Genomic DNA, 17,459 nt, shown 5'->3' with positions numbered 1-17,459 from the left:
AGTGTGAAAGAGTGTCATAAATACATTTTTTAAATCTTTATCTTTAACTCTGCATTGTGGTAAAAGGACCTGTAAGTAAGCATTTCCTGTTAGTCTAACTACACCTGTTGTTTATGGGGCATGTGATAAACAACATTTGATTTGATTTGACTTACAGAATGGAAGGGAGTCATTCGGTTTACACATTATTTTCTAAAGCTGGCTTGAAAAGACAAAAGTGGTAACACTTTCTTGACAGTCTAAATGTACAGATATGTGCAGTGGTTGACACCAACTGTGAGGTGATAGAGATTAATGTCAAATGTTCCAATTAATTGGGATGCAAAGGTGTTTTTTTTTTACATTTACCAATTTGTTTGTTAATTTGGAAATCATGGGAAAAATGTCCCAAAGATATTAAAGTACAGAATTATTTCAACAAGCTAGTTATTCTATGCATTAAATTGCCACTGACATATTACAATATTATCAGTATGATAATACATTGATATGATAGTCAGATTCTATGCTCATTCCATTTAATAATCATATATTAAGTTGAAAATGTTACTGTGCATGCATCATCATTCTCAGTAATAGTCTCTTTACGTTTAGGCTGTATTAAGTTGATTAGGTAGGGTATGGAGTGGGAATCATTCACTAGCACTCATATCTAACCATCAGCTCTTTAACTTGCATAATAATGTGTGTTGCTTGAATCAGCAGTATGTCTAATGTAATTGGAGTCAGGCAGAAGTGCCGGTAAATAGATAAAAAGTCATTCTGTGTTTTATGTTTCCAATAAATGTACCACTCAGAATGGTTTATAACAAAGCCTGTCCTATATAGCTTGATGGATCCAGGTTTTACAATATTGTATGGCTCCTAACGTGAAGGGAATAGACTGATATGCAGCCGCAATGTCACACTGAAGGTCATAAACAGTGTTGCAGCTTAGATGATAATTGTGTTGACGGCAGTTTCCACTCTCTCAACCCCCCACCCCTTCTCCTACGTCAAGCAGCCACAACATAGAACATAGTATTTATTTTTTCTAAGTGTGTGTGTGTGTTTACAGCCTCGTCGAGTCAACCGCAGATGGTCCCCCTTTCGAAATGTCTGCTTTTATCACCCTGATCTGTAAAATAATTACAAAGCAAATGTATTTAATTTGATAACTTTGGGGCAATGGTTCCTAAATGGCGTATGCGATAGCGCAATCTCCATGGCCATCTGATAGAATGAGAGTATGTTTCAGGTCATATGAGCCTACAAGACCCAATCATAACCACCTAAGGTATATACTCTCACTGCACAGTACAGTAGGCTACAAGCAAAGACAATGGACAAAGTGAGATGAGCTTAGACTCTCAGACCAAATTCAATATATGTCTGTTCTAGCTTCAGTTATATAACATACTGTCACGTTCTGACCTTTATTTCCTTTGTGTTGTAATTATTTAGTATGGTCAGGGCGTGAGTTGGGGTGGGCAGTCTGTTTGTTTTTCTATGATTTGGGTATTTCTATGTTTCGGCCAAGTATGGTTCTCAATCAGAGGCAGGTGTCATTAGTTGTCTCTGATTGAGAATCATACTTAGGTAGCAGATGAAGAGGAGGACGACCGTGACACATGCTGGTTATTTGACACCAAAATCAGGGAGTTGAACAATTCATGTAGTCTTTTTTTTTAATAAGACCTGTTCAGTCTGTCAAGTTAATACCTGACATGATAAAGATAATTAGGCATGTAGCTTGTGACACGTGGTTACATTATATTCATGTTAGGTAGCTGCCATGCAACTGCCAGTGTTCAGCACATGTCCTCTATACAAATAATGTATTGTCTCCAGCCCAGTGAGTCAATACTTCCTGGTCAACCTCTTAAATATTGTCCCATAATTCCTGTCCTCTGAACTGGGTGATTCTGAGACAGTGTTTCCCTAGCCTGCGGGCACAGACAGGATTGCCCTTTTGTGGATGGCTTTTACACTAATAACAGAGCTTTCCTGAATTATATTTATATCCATCTCCATAACGACCTAACCTTTCCAGATATCCACTAATAATATTACCTTTCCCCCCTCCTCGTGGGGCGTGGCAAGCGGGCTGGAAGGCTGCTTACTAGCCTGAGCTTAGGGACTCTTTAATATGAGTTAATATCAGAGCAAGAGCCCAGCACACTGACATGCAATCACACAAACACACACACAAACACACACAGAGATGGGTACTCGCACACACACACGCACCACTCAGATCAATGTGATAAGGATCTCAGAACAATTGCCTGGCTCTACTGGGAAAATAAAGACAAAGAGGGTAAAATGGAGTGAGATGAATGAAGAGCGAGAGGGATAGAGAGCGGGAGTGAGTGAGAGAGACAGAGAGAAAGAGAGCTGGAGACACACAGAGAGCCCTCAAGCCATACCATAAATAGTAACTCATTCTGCGTTCTGCTTGATATACAGTACAACTATGTTTCCCATGGTATCCCATGGATCAAGTCAGAATCACAATCACTTTATTCCCCAAGTACATTTACACATAACCAGAATTTGACTTAGTGAATAGGTGCTGCCAGCAATAGTCAATGTACAAAAAGAATACAGACACAAGTCAACATAGTCAACATACAGAATATACAATATTAAAGGGATACATCGGCATACTTTCCCAGAGTCAGATAAACTCGTGGATACCTTTTTTATGCCTCTGTGTCCAGTATGAAGGAAGTTAGAGGTAGTTTCGCAAGCCAATGCTAATTAGCATTAGCACAATCACTGTAAGTCTATGGGTATCTGCTAGCATGCTAAAGGACCACATTGCCAAAATCCCAAAGAATCCCTAAGTTGATTTACAGTGAGGATATACAATTCACAGAGGGGATGCATTGTATCTCTATATGCAGAGGGAGGGATACTGCCATATGAATATATACAGTGCAGTATTGTTCAGAGGTGTACAGTGAATAGTGTAAATGCAGCATAGTACAGTTATTAGCATTACATGTCATTGATGACAAGGTGCTGTGATCAGCTCAAATGCAAAGTCTCGTAGTCTCTATGAGCCTGATAGCTGGTTGGTGAGGGCCACAGCATGGGGAAAGCAACTTGATGGAGGGCAGGTGACAGCCAATGATCCTCTCAGTAGATCGGACAATGCAAATTAACACAAGTAAGTCACTGCAGTGAAAACATCCCCTAAATAATATCTGGCGTTGTCAAAGTGCCTAGAAAAGTACACAGGATGCTGGTGAAAGTGGCTGGTGATGGAGAAGCTTCTCCCTAAGCCTGGCACACTGCATGTTGTCATGAGTAAGAATAGCATGCTCCTCCACTAGGGCACATCAATGCTCAAATACATGGGTTTCCTGGAAAAAATATATAATCCTGTAGTTCAATAGAGGAATAATTGTATTTGTTGCCTTGTGGAGGTGTTATTATTGTGGGGGTGTTAGTCATCTGTGGGGAATGAAGTGGGACATCATAAAACGTCTGTCTTTCAATCTCCTGCCCCTTTCTCCTGTCATCGTCCATGGGATCAGGGATAATGATTCTCAGAGGATGTTTCTGGAGGGTTGGTCATTATGTAGCACACACACATGCACCAACAGACACATGTACCCATACATGCATGCATGCACACACAGACACACACACACCCAAACACCATTTACTATGTACAATAGATGTAAATAAAACAACTACTGCTCTACCCATTCATCCGTCGCTGAAACACTGCTGGTTGCATCTCCACACGTCTACTGTTGAGGCGTCATGTTTATAAATCACCAGGAGGAAGATGCTTGGAGAGACAGAGGGATTTCTCCTCTGTTTTTACTAGAAGCACTCAGCTCCACACTCATTCCCTACCATCCCTGTTGCGATCAGGGATGTGGTGGTAAGAAAACGATAGTTACTGTAGATGCTGAATACAGGTTGAGATTGTTTCTGAAACAGATAATGAAAACATAATGCCTGATCTATGTTTTAAAAATCAATATTCCTTTATAATTCAACACATATGACATTGGTTTTAAGGCCTCTGCACTGGCGGCCTATGAGTTTAGAATACATTTTAATTTCTAATGGTTTTTAAATCAATCCACGATTGTGCACCCCAATGTATGTCAGACATGCTTTTAAGTTATGTAGCCAGTAGGTCCCTCAGGTCCTCTTGCACTGGCCTTTTAACTATCCCAAAGCCTAGAACCAAGAGACATGGAGAGGCAGCCTTTAGTTATTATGTCCCCAGCCTCTGCAATAGCCTGCCAGAGAACCTGAGGGGGGCTGGAACTGTGGGCATATTTAAAAGAGATCTTAAAACACATATTTTTTAGCTTTGCTTTTCCTTAGGATGCTTTTTATTTGTTCAGTTTGTGTCATTCTTTTTTATCCTCTTATGTTTGTTGTGTGGTAAATATTTCAGCTTTTATTTTAAATGTTTTTTTATTAGTTTTTTTCCCCCTGTAAAGCACATTGCGTTGCATTCCATGTCTGAAATGTCCTTTATAAATAAAGCTTGATTTGATTTGACCCGTTGTTTTGTAGTTTGTCCTTTGGTGAGTGTGGCAGGTGGGCGGTGGGTGCCCACCTCTCTCCCTCCATACAGCAGTAAGCTGATGAATGGAGAGCCTTTAAAAAGCTATAAGCCTTTAAGATGGACCAGCTCTCTTTCCCCAGCAGAAACACAGCAAACACCATTATCACCCAGGCTGTTAAGGCTACTGTTAGCTGGTCTGCTCTGTCCTTTCAGCCCAGCGGGACTCAACCTGACACCAGAAGGCCAAGATCAGATAAGTGAAAACAGCATGGTGGCCAGAGATGTGTGGCTGTAATTCAACAGGTTGGGCGGTATGTGGGATTGATAGGACAAGTCTGGATGGGTGATTAGTCTTTCATTGTGTTGTCACATGACGAAAGAGCATGAGTGTATGGGTCTCCATTATTATGCATTTGATCTGAATTGTGTTGCACACATTTCCATTGGTGTCTTTCTTTACATACTAGCTCTACACAGATCTAATGTGCTACCAAGTTGGCCCCCATACCTCACATAGTAACACAGCAGAGTTGATGTGTATGGAAACAAGGAGAGACTTACAGACACGGACATGTGCATTTACACAGATATTCACGTGAGCACTCCTATCCGACAGAGTTACAACAGAAGCCGCAGGCAAGGCTGTTCCACGTACACTTAGTTCTCACCGTCTTTCTTTTATTATACACCCTCCCACAGGGAAGCACTCAGAGACAACCAACTCCCAAACACTTATTTAAGGAGTTTGTTTTAGCAAGCCACAGACAGTGAGGTGTTGGGTTGTGACAAGCTGTCATCTGCAGGCTTTTCCTGTGTTTATGGACGTTTAAAACGTTTGGACCTCGGGCCAGGCACAGCTGTGACAAGACTATCAGACTTCACAGGCTGACCGCAATACGAACAAAATAAAACCTAATGAACCTTTTAAAGCCCCTTGACCGCCTGTAGGCCAGAGGGAGCATGGGTGGGACAGTGATGCTGGGCGACAAGGGGAGAATAGATCTGTTAACAGGGAAACAGAGAGGGTAGAGGGGCTGTCACTGTCAGGTCAAACACCATGATCTACCTCAGAGGGGACAGATGCTTTAGAGGTGGCAAACTGTGGCTGGAGAGGGTGGATGGGTATTTGTGATTGTGTGTGTGTGTGTGTATGTGTGTGTGTGTGTGTGTGTGTGTGTGTGTGTGTGTGTGTGTGTGTGTGTGTGTGTGTGTGTGTGTGTGCGTGCGTGCATGCGCGATATCCTGACAATATTTGCTTGATGATGATTGATTGTAACAAGATCCTTTTCATTCAATTCCTACATTTCTCTAATGTACAAACTCTCCACCAAACTAGTATGGCTTCCCCAAACAAAAAACTGTTTTTATTCTATAGATGCATTGCACACCACACTTTCCCCACCCATGCATTGAGCTGCTGCTTTGAGCTTGTCTCCTTTCTGACAAGGACAGGCTATCACCCACTCACTCCCTGTCAGGGTAACTACTACAAATTAGGCAACTCCAACCTCCCTTCACCCAGCCCCACTGTGTCCAACTTTCAGGCCCCAAAATGTTGTCCATTATCCAAAGTTTTACTGTTGTGGTCTGTGTGCTTTGTTGTTCCCATGAACACCGACAAGATATTTTCTCAAAGGAAGAAAGAGGGTTGATGGCAGAGAGTGAGGGAAAAAGAGGGGAAAAGAATTGGGAGGGAGAGAAAAAGAGAGGGGTAACAGAGGGAGAGAGGGGTGTAAAGAGAAAGTAGCAATGTGTTTACTATAAGAACGTGAGTGTAAGATGAGTGTAAGGTGAGACTGGCTGGCTCCCCCTGGCACAGGTCCTCTAGTTCAACAAAATCTCATAGTTTCCCTTCGAAATTAGACATATTATGGATGAACGTCTATTTTGAGGCATTAATTCCGCAAGTTACAAGGTTAATTCCACAGGGTTACAGGGTTAAAACAGAAACAACTCAAAAGGTTAACAGTTTAGACATTCATACTAAGAAAATAAGGCTATGGTTCGGGGATGGCTTAAAACAAAACAATAAAAAATGACTCTCCATTAACATCAAGTATTCTCACGTGTCATGACTGTCGTGACCAGGTCAGGTCACAGGAGACCACAACCCTACAGATTATCTCTCAACCCCAACAGAGAAGGAGAGATCTAGGGGTCTGAAGATGTGGGGGTTTTATGACCCCTCACGCCCCTGGTAAATCTCAGGCCACAGACAAATTCCTTTGTCCTGTTACTATGGAGAACCAGCCTCAGAACATTAAACATGAAATAAAGGGACTTTGGAACAATGGTTTCTGTCAGCCACAATGGTGGTCATGACGATAGATGGAATATGAAAATGTATGTTGATTTTGTTTTGTTATTAAAGGTTAATAGATATTACGTTATTACGAAAACAATTATAACGTGAAGAGTTTTCCTAGTATATGTTTGATGTTTATACATTGTACGTTGTATGGAAAATATCCAAATCAAAGAGAATGTTTTGGGGAAGATGAAATGTGAAGTTAGTTGTCTAAAATTGGATTTGAGTGAAATCGAGACCTTGCCCTCATTAACTTGGTACGCCCAGAGAATTGCCCTAAAGGCGGTTGCGCCCACTTCTGACCCAAGGGTATAAAACCTGTGAGTAAAGAATTCACAGAGAAGACTACTTGACCCAAGCTACAGCCAGGGTCTAAAAAGTCAACGAACCCAGAACGCAACACAAGTTTGAAGACAAAAAAAATCATTTTCTACTAAAGCTACAGATGAGTAGGTGGGTGAATTCAAGCCGGACCCCATAAGAATCCACTCCCAGCGAATCGTGGTATCTAAAAGGTTTCATTTCTATGCTGTGAGCTCTGAGCTACAGGGCTGTCTGTCCTCAGAATAACCCTTCCATAGCAAGGGTGAGGGAACAGACTCCTAAGCCAAAAGGACACTGACATCGGGAGGACGATCAGAGAGGTCGCGCCGGAGAGGTACGTCAGCGAGCAGCCTGAACGTTCCCCTGAAAGGTCCACGCAGAGAATCCTCAGAGATCATCCCCACGTAATTACATCATTATATTCTGACCCATAAGAGCTGCAGTTTGGGGCAAGGCTAGGGTTAGAATAAGCAATAGCTGACAAATTCACCCAAATTTATATTTCTCTTGTGTACTTTCTTTTTTCTCTCTCTCTTTGAAATCCCCATTTTGGGTAACACGTGCCATAGTGTGTTGGCCTGTTATACTAAGTTCTAATCAATAGCCTATAATGTGTTTTGTCCATATGTATCTTTTATCATCATTTTAGCTTTTTAGTAAATAAATATTCAACTAAGATTGGTGTGGTACGAACTCATTGGTGAGACCCGGGTCCGTGCAAATTCACGGGCTATACGACTTTCAGAACGAGATTGGTAGAGGTAACTGGTTAATTAGTGGCTTTTGTAAAATCGATATTCTGATATTCTTTGAGTTAATTTGGGAAATAGAAACTCAATAAAAACTAGTTTTCCCATGGTGCCCCAGGTTAATGATAAATAATTGCTTGATTCAGTTAATCACGCAATTAGAAACTTTAATCATTCGATGAGCAACAGTCGTCACATTAACTAATACAACATCACAACACACGTCTTGATAGAGCATTGTGAACTGTCGTGACACAGTGGTCTGAGCAGCAAGCTTATACTCTGAGCATCACAAGTTCACACCCAGTGCTGGTCAATCATTTAAACATTTTGTGTGAGTGTAGAGGAAGGCATATACCTTTTCAAACGTCCAAAATTGAAGTATATTTCTAGCGATCAGGCTGCTCTAGTTATGGGGATCTGCTCAAAGCCAGGCTCTACTGGCACAGGCTCAATAATTCCTTACCTGTCATCCCTCGTACGCTGGACATCCACTCCCCTCGGCTCCCTACAGTCCCTCTCTCCTTTGCTTTGGTTCATTTTCTGTACCATGAAATACCTAAAATCCATAAGGACATTCAGCCAGGCACACACTCTAAAGTATGCACACACACACACACACACATACACAGACACACAGCTCAAAGTAGTCGGAGCCGTTAAAGTCATGGAATTGGAACTCTCAACTTCAACGATACTCATTTGTTAAAGGGGGAAAAAAACCAATGATGGATTACCAAGATGGCAGCAGGTAGCAGTAGCAGTAGCAGTCGGACGTCTGGTAGCAGTCGGACGTCTGTTTTGTCTTGTCTTGTCCCGTCCCGTGTATATATCATTTTCTTCGTATATATTTTGTATATATTTATCTCAATTTCCATCTACGGGCTGAACATACTCTCCTGCAACCCACCTCACACAATGTGGTATGGATCTGCAATTTCTTATAATTTTGAACCAGAATCCCCGTCAGAAGCTAGCCAGCTAACTAGCTACTAGCTTGTGGTCAGTTAGCCACTGCTAGTGTTCATCACCGTTAACTTGGACATCAGCCAGCCTCATCCCGGTCAATTCCTGCCAGTCCGCACAACGCGATATCAACCCAGAGAATGTCGGAATGCTTTTTCTAACGCATCTCCGGATTCCTACTGCAAGCTCTGAACCTTTGCACAGGATCATCGCAGCTAGCTAGCTGCTATCCGAGTGGCTACTCCTGGCTAACATCTCTGTCCCGATGCAAGCACCAGTTAGCATGGAGCAAGTCTCGAGCTAGGACCATCTCACGGCTAGCCAAAGAGATCCATCAGGCAATTCCCGTGCTTCAATACCTCTTTTGTCAATTGGCCTGGACCCTCTGCGAGCCTGCTAGCCCCGGCCTGCTAGCTGTCTGAATCGCTGTGTCTCCAGCTCGCCTAGCTACTCACTGGACCCTATGATCACTCAGCTATGCATACCTTTCCCTAATGTCAATATGCCTTGTCTATTGCTGTTTTGGTTAGTGATTATTGTCTTATTTCACTGTAGAGCCTCCAGCCCTGCTCAATATGCCTTAGCTAGCCTTTTTGTTCCACTCCCCATACATGCAGTGACCTCACCTGTCTTAAATGGGGCCTCTAGAGACAAAAACCTCTCTCATCGTCACCCAATGCCTAGGTTTATCTCCAATCTACTCACATCCTACCATACATTGTCTGTACATTATGCCTTGAATCTATTCTTCCACGCCCAGAAATCTGCTCCTTTTACTCTCTGTTCCGAATGCACTAGACAACCAGTTCCTATAGCCTTTAGCCGTACCCTTATTCTACTCCTCCTCTGTTCCTCTGGTGGTGTAGAGGTTAACCCAGGCTCTGCAGCTCCCAGCATCACTCCCATTCCCCAGGTGATCTCATTTGTTGACTTCTGTAACAATACAAGCCTTGTTTTCATGCATGTAAACATAAGAAGCCTCCTCCCTAAGTTTGCTTTATTCACTGCTTTAGCACACTCCGCCAACCCAGATGTCCTAGCCGTGTCTGAATCCTGGCTTAGGTAGGTCACCAAAAATCCAGAAATGTCCATCCCCAACTCTAACATTTTCTGACAGGATAGAACTGCCAAAGGGGGCGGAGTTGCAATCTACTGCAGAGATACTTTCCAGGTCTATGCCTAAACAATTTGAGGTTCTACTTGTAAAAATCCACCTTTCCAGAAACAAGTCTCACCGTTGTCGCTTGTTATAGACCCCCTTCAGCCCCCAGCTGTGACCTGGACACCATATGTGAATTGATGGCCCCCCCATCAATCTCCATAGTTCGTACTGTTAGGTGACCTAAACTGGGACATGCTTAACACCCCTGCCATCCTACAATCTAAGCTAGATGACCTCAATCTCATATTAAAGAACATAAATGGTTCAAGAAAAGTGTGATAAATAAAAATATATACCAATTTAATTTAAGGACCAAAAACTGACAGATGTGCCATATAAATTGCAAAATAGTTGGGAAGAGATTTGCGATGTATCCATTCCATGGCCCATGGTTTGTGAATTGATACGCAAAACAAACGCTGGATTCAAAACTTCCATTTTTGTTTTACTATACAAAATTCTTGTAACCAATAGAATGTTATATATATGGGGGATACAATCTTCCCAGCTCTGCAGATTTTGCTGTGAGAAGGCAGAGTCATTAGATAATTTATTTTGGTATTGTCCATACGTAGCTCGTTTTTGGTCACAGGTCCAGGAAAGGCAGAAGAATTGCAACATTTGCTTATGTAGAACTAACGATGCAGATAGCAATACTGGGTGATTTGTGTCACAATCGTCGTATGGAGTAGACCAAAGCAAAGCGTGGTTAGAAAACATTCTTCTTTATTAATGAAGACCACTTAAACAAAGTGACGCTATGATAACGAGTGCTGACACAGGCAACTACACATTAAAAAAAATAACCGACAAAATACCCAAAGAAGATGGATCCCTAAATATGGTTCCCAATCAGAGACAACGATAAACACCTGCCTCTAATTGAGACCCAATCTATGCAACCATAGACCAACATAAACACCTAGATGAAAACAACCCCAGAAATCTACAAAAACCCCTAGACAGTACATACACCCTAGAATAAGACAAAAACACATATATCGCCCATGTCACACCCTGACCTAACCAAAATAATAAAGAAAACAAAGAATACTAATGTCAGGGCGTGACAGATTTGAAAAGCCATGGTCAATCAATCAAGAATATAATAATTATTTTAGCAATCATTTTATTTTTCATTTACAATCTGTAGAAGCTATGAGAATAGAAAGGGTCAGAATTTATTTGCAAATTATGGTGGAAAATAAGTATTTGGTCAATAACAAAAGTGTATCTCATACTTATATTATATTCCCTTTGTTGGCAATGATAGAGGTCAAACGTTTTCGGTAAGTCTTCACAAGGTTTTCACACACTGTTGCTGGTATTTTGGCCAATTCCTCCATGCAGATCTCCTCTAGAGCAGTGATGTTTTGGGGCAGTTGCTGGGCTACACAGACTTTCAACTCCCTCCAAAGATTTTCTATGGGATTGAGATCTGGAGACTGGCTAGGCCACTCCAGGACCTTGAAATGCTTGTTACGAAGCCACTCCTTCGTTGCCCGGGCGGTGTGTTTGGGATCATTGTCATGCTGAAAGACCCAGCCACGTTTCATCTTCAATGCCCTTGCTGATGGAAGGAGGTGTTCCCTCAAAATCTCATGATACATGGCCCCATTCATTCTTTCCTTTACACGGATCAGTCGTCCTGGTCCCTTTGCAGAAAAACAGCCCCAAAGCATGATGTTTCCACCGCCATGCTTCACAGTAGGTATGGTGTTCTTTGGATGCAACTCAGCATTCTTTGTCCTCCAAACACGACGAGTTGAGTTTTTACCAAAAAGTTATATTTTGGTTTCATCTGACCATATGACATTCTCCCAATCTTCTTCTGGATCATCCAAATGCTCTCTAGCAAACTTCAGACGGGCCTGGACATGTACTGGCTTAAGCAGGGGGACATGTCTGGCACTGCAGGATTTGAGTCCCTGGCGGCGTAGTGTGTTACTGATGGTAGGCTTTGTTACTTTGGTCCCAGCTCTCTGCAGGTCATTGACTAGGTCCCCCCGTGTGGTTCTGGGATTTTTGCTCACCGTTCTTGTGTTCATTTTGAGATCTTGCGTGGAGCCCCAGATCGAGGGAGTTTATCAGTGTCTTGTATGTCTTCCATTTCCTAATAATTGCTCCCAATTATTAGTTGATTTCTTCAAACCAAGCCGCTTACCTATTGTATGTGAGAGCCAGAAATCTTGTTTGTTTGTAGGTGACCAAATACTTATTTTTCACCATAATTTGCAAATAAATGTATTAAAAATCCTACAATGTGATTTTCTGGATTTGTTTTCCTAATTTTGTCTGTCATAGTTGAAGTATACCTAGGATGAAAATTACAGGCCTCTCTCATCTTTTAAGTGGGAGAACTTGCACAATTGGTGGCTGACTAAATACTTTTTTGCCCCACTGTATGTGTATGTGTATTCATGTGTGTATGTATATGGATATAAATATATATATATATATTTTATATATATATATATATTTTTACCCCCAAAATATATGGGGGATCGGAAATGATGCAGACAATTACATTGACGGAAGCAACAATCTTTCCTCAATATTAAGCTGATCCACCCCTTAAGAAAAAATAATAATAATAAATGAAAAATAAATGCTGCCAAACGTACCCTCGTAAAACTACCACTCATGCTGTCAAACATACTGTCATAAAACTGCCACACATGCTGCCAAACATACCCTCGTAAAACTGCCTCTCATGCTTCCAAACATACCCTCGTAAAACTGACTATCCTTGACTTCCGATCCTTGACTTCGGCGATGTCATCTACAAAATAGCCTCTAACACTCTACTCAGCAAACTGGATGTAGTCTATCAGCGCCATCTGTTTTGTCACCAAAGCCCCATATAGAGTATTACCCACCATTGCGACCTGTATGCTCATCGCCAAACCCACTGGATCCAGGTCATCTATACATTTTTGCTAGGTAAAGCCCCATCCTTATCTCAGCTCACTGGTCACCATAGCAACACCCACTCGTAGCACACGCTCCAGCCGGTATATTTCACTGGTCATCCACAAAGCCAACACTTCCTTTGGCCGCCTTTCCTTCCATTTCTCTGCTCCACTGAAGCTGGAGTCTTATATTTCCCTCTCTAACTTTAAGCATCAGCTGTCAGAGCAGCTTACCAATCACTGTACCTGTACACAGCCAATCTGTAAATAGCACACCCGACTACCTCATCCCCATATATTTACTTACCCTCTTGCTCTTTTGCACCCCAGTATCTCTCCTTGTACATCATCATCTGCACATCTATCACTTCAGTTTTAATGCTAAATTGTAATTATTTCGCCTCTATGGCCTATTTATTGTCTACCTCCCTACTCTTCTACATTTGCACACACTGTACATAGATTTTTATATTGTGTTATTGACTGTACGTTTGTTTATGTGTAACTGTGTTGTTGTTTTTTTGGCATTGCTTTGCTTTATCTTGGCCAGATAGCAGTTGTAAATGAGAACGTGTTCTCAACTGGCCTACCTGGTTAAATAAAGGTGAAATAAAAATAAATCAATAAATTATTACAGTTATGGTGGTCAATGTTGACGATGAAGAAGAGTATGTCATTTGAAATAAAAAGTCTCTCTCTAACCTGAGGCCTTTTATGTCCTCCGTGCCCTTATTTAGGGCTGTCAGTCATGGACCCTACCTCCTCTATATTCCCTCTCTCCTTCTCTACCTCAATATTTCTCTATCATCCACAGTACAGGAGGAATACAAAGGTTCCTGAAAGAGGGAGGGCAGAGAGAGCAGGCAGGGCGAAGTAAGGTAATTTCTGTTGTCTCACCTCAGCTCTTTTCCTCATTCAACTTTGATTAGCTCCAATAATGTAAATCAGTCTTTTCAGCTGTTTGCAAAGATAGGGTGAACGGAGAAGACTGAGAGGAGTGAGAGAGTGAAGGACATGTCCCTTCCATCTATCCCCTTCCTCCTCTTTCCTCCCTCCATCTTTCAGACATGAGGTCTGTGAAATACTGATTCTGCTGTTTTCATTTGTACCCATAAGAACTGCACCACATAGTGGGAATCTAATGTCTGAATCCCTCTGGGGAGTGATACCTTTGGGAATGATGGTTAGTTGGTTAGATAGCTAGGTAATGTCCCTGAACTTGGTCATCCATTGCACTTTGAATGGATTCCACCCAAATCTTGAATAATCTTGAGCGACACATCAATGATACATCAATGACACCAAAGGGTATGGCTACAACATTTGGGCATTGATATTGGAATTCCATACTGAAACTATTGGTGGGATTATTGATATATCACTCTGTTTTACATTTCACTATAACGCAATCTGCTAGTTTCAACTCTAGTTAATTTGTATCCGTAGATAAACAATTAATAAAACTACAATTAAATAAATATGCTGTTAGATGATGTTCTGGTCTTGAGGGAAAAGCAGTGTTTCACTGCCAGATAATTGTTGTTATGGTAATCTATGTGAGCAAAAAGTCATTCCACAACCAGCTAACAATGTTTTGTAAAACAGAGAAACCTGAGGAGAGAATGTATCCTCAGTCTGTCAGTCACGACAACACACATAATTAGTTACCTGACTCACCCATGCTAATTGTTCCTGTCATCATATCCCTCCTCTCTCTCCTTTTCAATCTCGGTTTTCTCCTTTTCTTCCACTCTGTCCCTCTAGACCACCTTCTGTGCAATACCACTTTTAGCCAAAAAGAAAGATAGAACAGAGGGGGGGGGGCATTGGGAGAGCTTCAACATCTGCCGTGAGATAGAGTACTTCATCAGTCATTTACCATCATGAATATAGAGCAGCAGTGGAAACAGACAAAACAAAAGCAACCAAAAGCATTTTGTTGTTTGCCCTCTTTATAATCCCATTGTTCTGTTCTGTACATTGTACTATTCGGCAGCATTGTTTTACCACTTCTCACATATTGCAGACTGACACAAAACACCATCACATTAACTTTTAATTGTAGCCAACATGTTTCAGAGCTAAACTGTTTTGTTTCACTGAGTTGCCCAAAAATATGGTATTCCCCAAACTTTCAACAGACACAAAGCAAAAAAGAAAAGAAAACCTCTCAACATAGTCTCTTTTGGCCTAATTTGCTTCCCTTGCATTTATGTCTGGAAGTTAGCATTTTGTAGTGCAACAGAACAGTATGCAAGGGTATGACTTGTACTATTATTGTCTTGTCCAGTTCTTCTCATAACTACTACGCTACTTCTGAGATGCTTCTTCATTGTTTCAAGCCTTCTGTTCCTGGGCTGTGGTACTATGTTGGATCCAATCAGGGGAGGTATATAGTCTGTTTAATTTAAGTGGTATGCTACTAGCTGGGTCAGAGAGAGGCAGTTGTTGGGCCTGGGGCAGATATATGTGGTGGCTTGTCTCTAAGTTTGGTTAATTTAAACACAGGGGGCTGGCTGGAGCTTTAGTAGGGCAAAAATACAGCCTCACACACATCAATAATCTCTCTTTCCTTTTCCTTCCTCTCTCTGTCATTAGGAATAGTATCTCCGAATAGGAGAATCACAGGAATTAGCTGCCTTCATGAAGTACGAGTTAGACACAGTACTAGACTGTACTGAATCATCATTATTTATTCATTATGTCACATGAATAGCGCATCCCAGGGTATGGTTCCTGAATGCATGTGTGACTAGAAGCACATGCAGTGGCTTCATCACTTATTTATTGTCATTTCAGATGCATCTGTGTCTCTCTTCCTTGGGCTCTCCATGTTTTCAGAAATGCGCTGCTGTTCCTGAGACAACAGTGTCACCTATGGGTTTATGAGGGAGTCACACTCTCACAGTCCAGGTAACAGTCTTCCAACCTAGACTAACAAAGACACTGACATGATATTTGAAATCATTGGTACTCTCAATACAGGGACCTGACCTGTCATAATATGTAGCATCCACACACGCTCAAACACACACAAGCATGCACACACACAATCAGTGTTCTTTCACTCTCTTTTTAACCCATTCGTCCTGTTAAACATTTAGCAAAGAGACCAGCTCCATATTCACCAGAGAAAGAGGAAAGATTATCATAATTCACTCTTCTCTTGCGGTGCTCATTACTGTAACTATACAGCCATTGTTCTCGCTCATTCTCTGGGAGGGAAACAACGACAAATAACAATTGAGCCAGAGAAATCGTCATTTGTAGCTGGAATTGACGCTAATAAAATTATTCTTATTTTTCCCCCGTGGATCAAATTCAGAATGTGAATTTTTAAAGATGACACTAACAGGCATGATAAGCTGTTAATGAGCGAGGGAGGGGAAAGGAGGACCAGGGGATGTGTTCCGTGCTCGTTAGAGCATTGCGGCAGCCCCTGTACCCACCCTTCCACTCCAGTCTCGCCTGGACGGACTGACTGACAGTTATCTTGGCCATGATGGTCATGACCACTGACTGTAATTAGGTATTAGGGGCTTCAGAGAGGACCCTATAGAGAGCTGTATTATTGTTCCTTAGGCCTGTTATACAGTGCATTTGGAAAGTTTTCAGACCCCTTCACTTGTTCCACATTTTGTTACATTACAGCCTTATTCTAAAAAATTTTTTTTTAAAAGCCCCTCATTAAGCTCCACAAAATACCTCACAATGACAAATCAAAAACAGGTTTTTAGACATTTTAGCAAATGTATTAAATACAAAAACTGTAATATCACATTTAGATTAGTATTCAGACTCTTTACTCAGTACTTTTTTGAAGCACCTTTGGCAGTGATTACAGCCTTAAGCCTTCTTGGGTATGATGCTACAAGCCTGGCACACCTGTATTTGGGGAGTTTCCCCCATTCTTCTTTGCAGATCCTCTCAAGCTCTGCCAGGTTGGATGGGGAGCGTCGCTGCCCAGCAATTTTCAGATCTCTCCAGAGATGTTCAAACAAGTTCAAGTCCGGGCTCTGGCAGGGCAACTCAAGGACATTCAGATACTTCTCCTGAAGCCACTCCTGCATTCTCTTGGCTTTGTTTTTATGGTCGTTGTTCTGTTGGAAGGTAAACCTTTGCCCCAGTCTGAGGTCCTGGGGGCTCTGGAGCAGGTTTACATCAAGCATCTACCTGTACTTTGCGCCGTTTATCTTTCCCTCGATTCTGACTAATCTCTCAGTCCCTACTGCTGAAAAACGTCCCCACAGCATGTTGCTGCCACCACCATACTTCACCGTAGGGATGGCATTGGACAGGTGATGAGCTGTGCCTGGTTTCCTCCAGATGTGGTGCTTGGCATTCAGGCCAACGAGTTTAATATTGGTTTCATCAGACAAGAGAATCTTGTTTCTCATGGTCTGAGAGTCCTTTAGGTGCCTTTTGGCAAACTCCAAGCGGACTGTCATTCCCCTTTTACTTTGGACTGGCTTCCATTGTGACAGTATTCTCCGTCCTCCTCTGACGAGGAGTAAGA

This window comes from Oncorhynchus tshawytscha, linkage group LG19, assembly GCF_018296145.1.
Source record: "Oncorhynchus tshawytscha isolate Ot180627B linkage group LG19, Otsh_v2.0, whole genome shotgun sequence".
Classification (NCBI taxonomy): domain Eukaryota; kingdom Metazoa; phylum Chordata; class Actinopteri; order Salmoniformes; family Salmonidae; genus Oncorhynchus; species Oncorhynchus tshawytscha.
Note: the sequence above shows the minus strand (reverse complement) of the source record.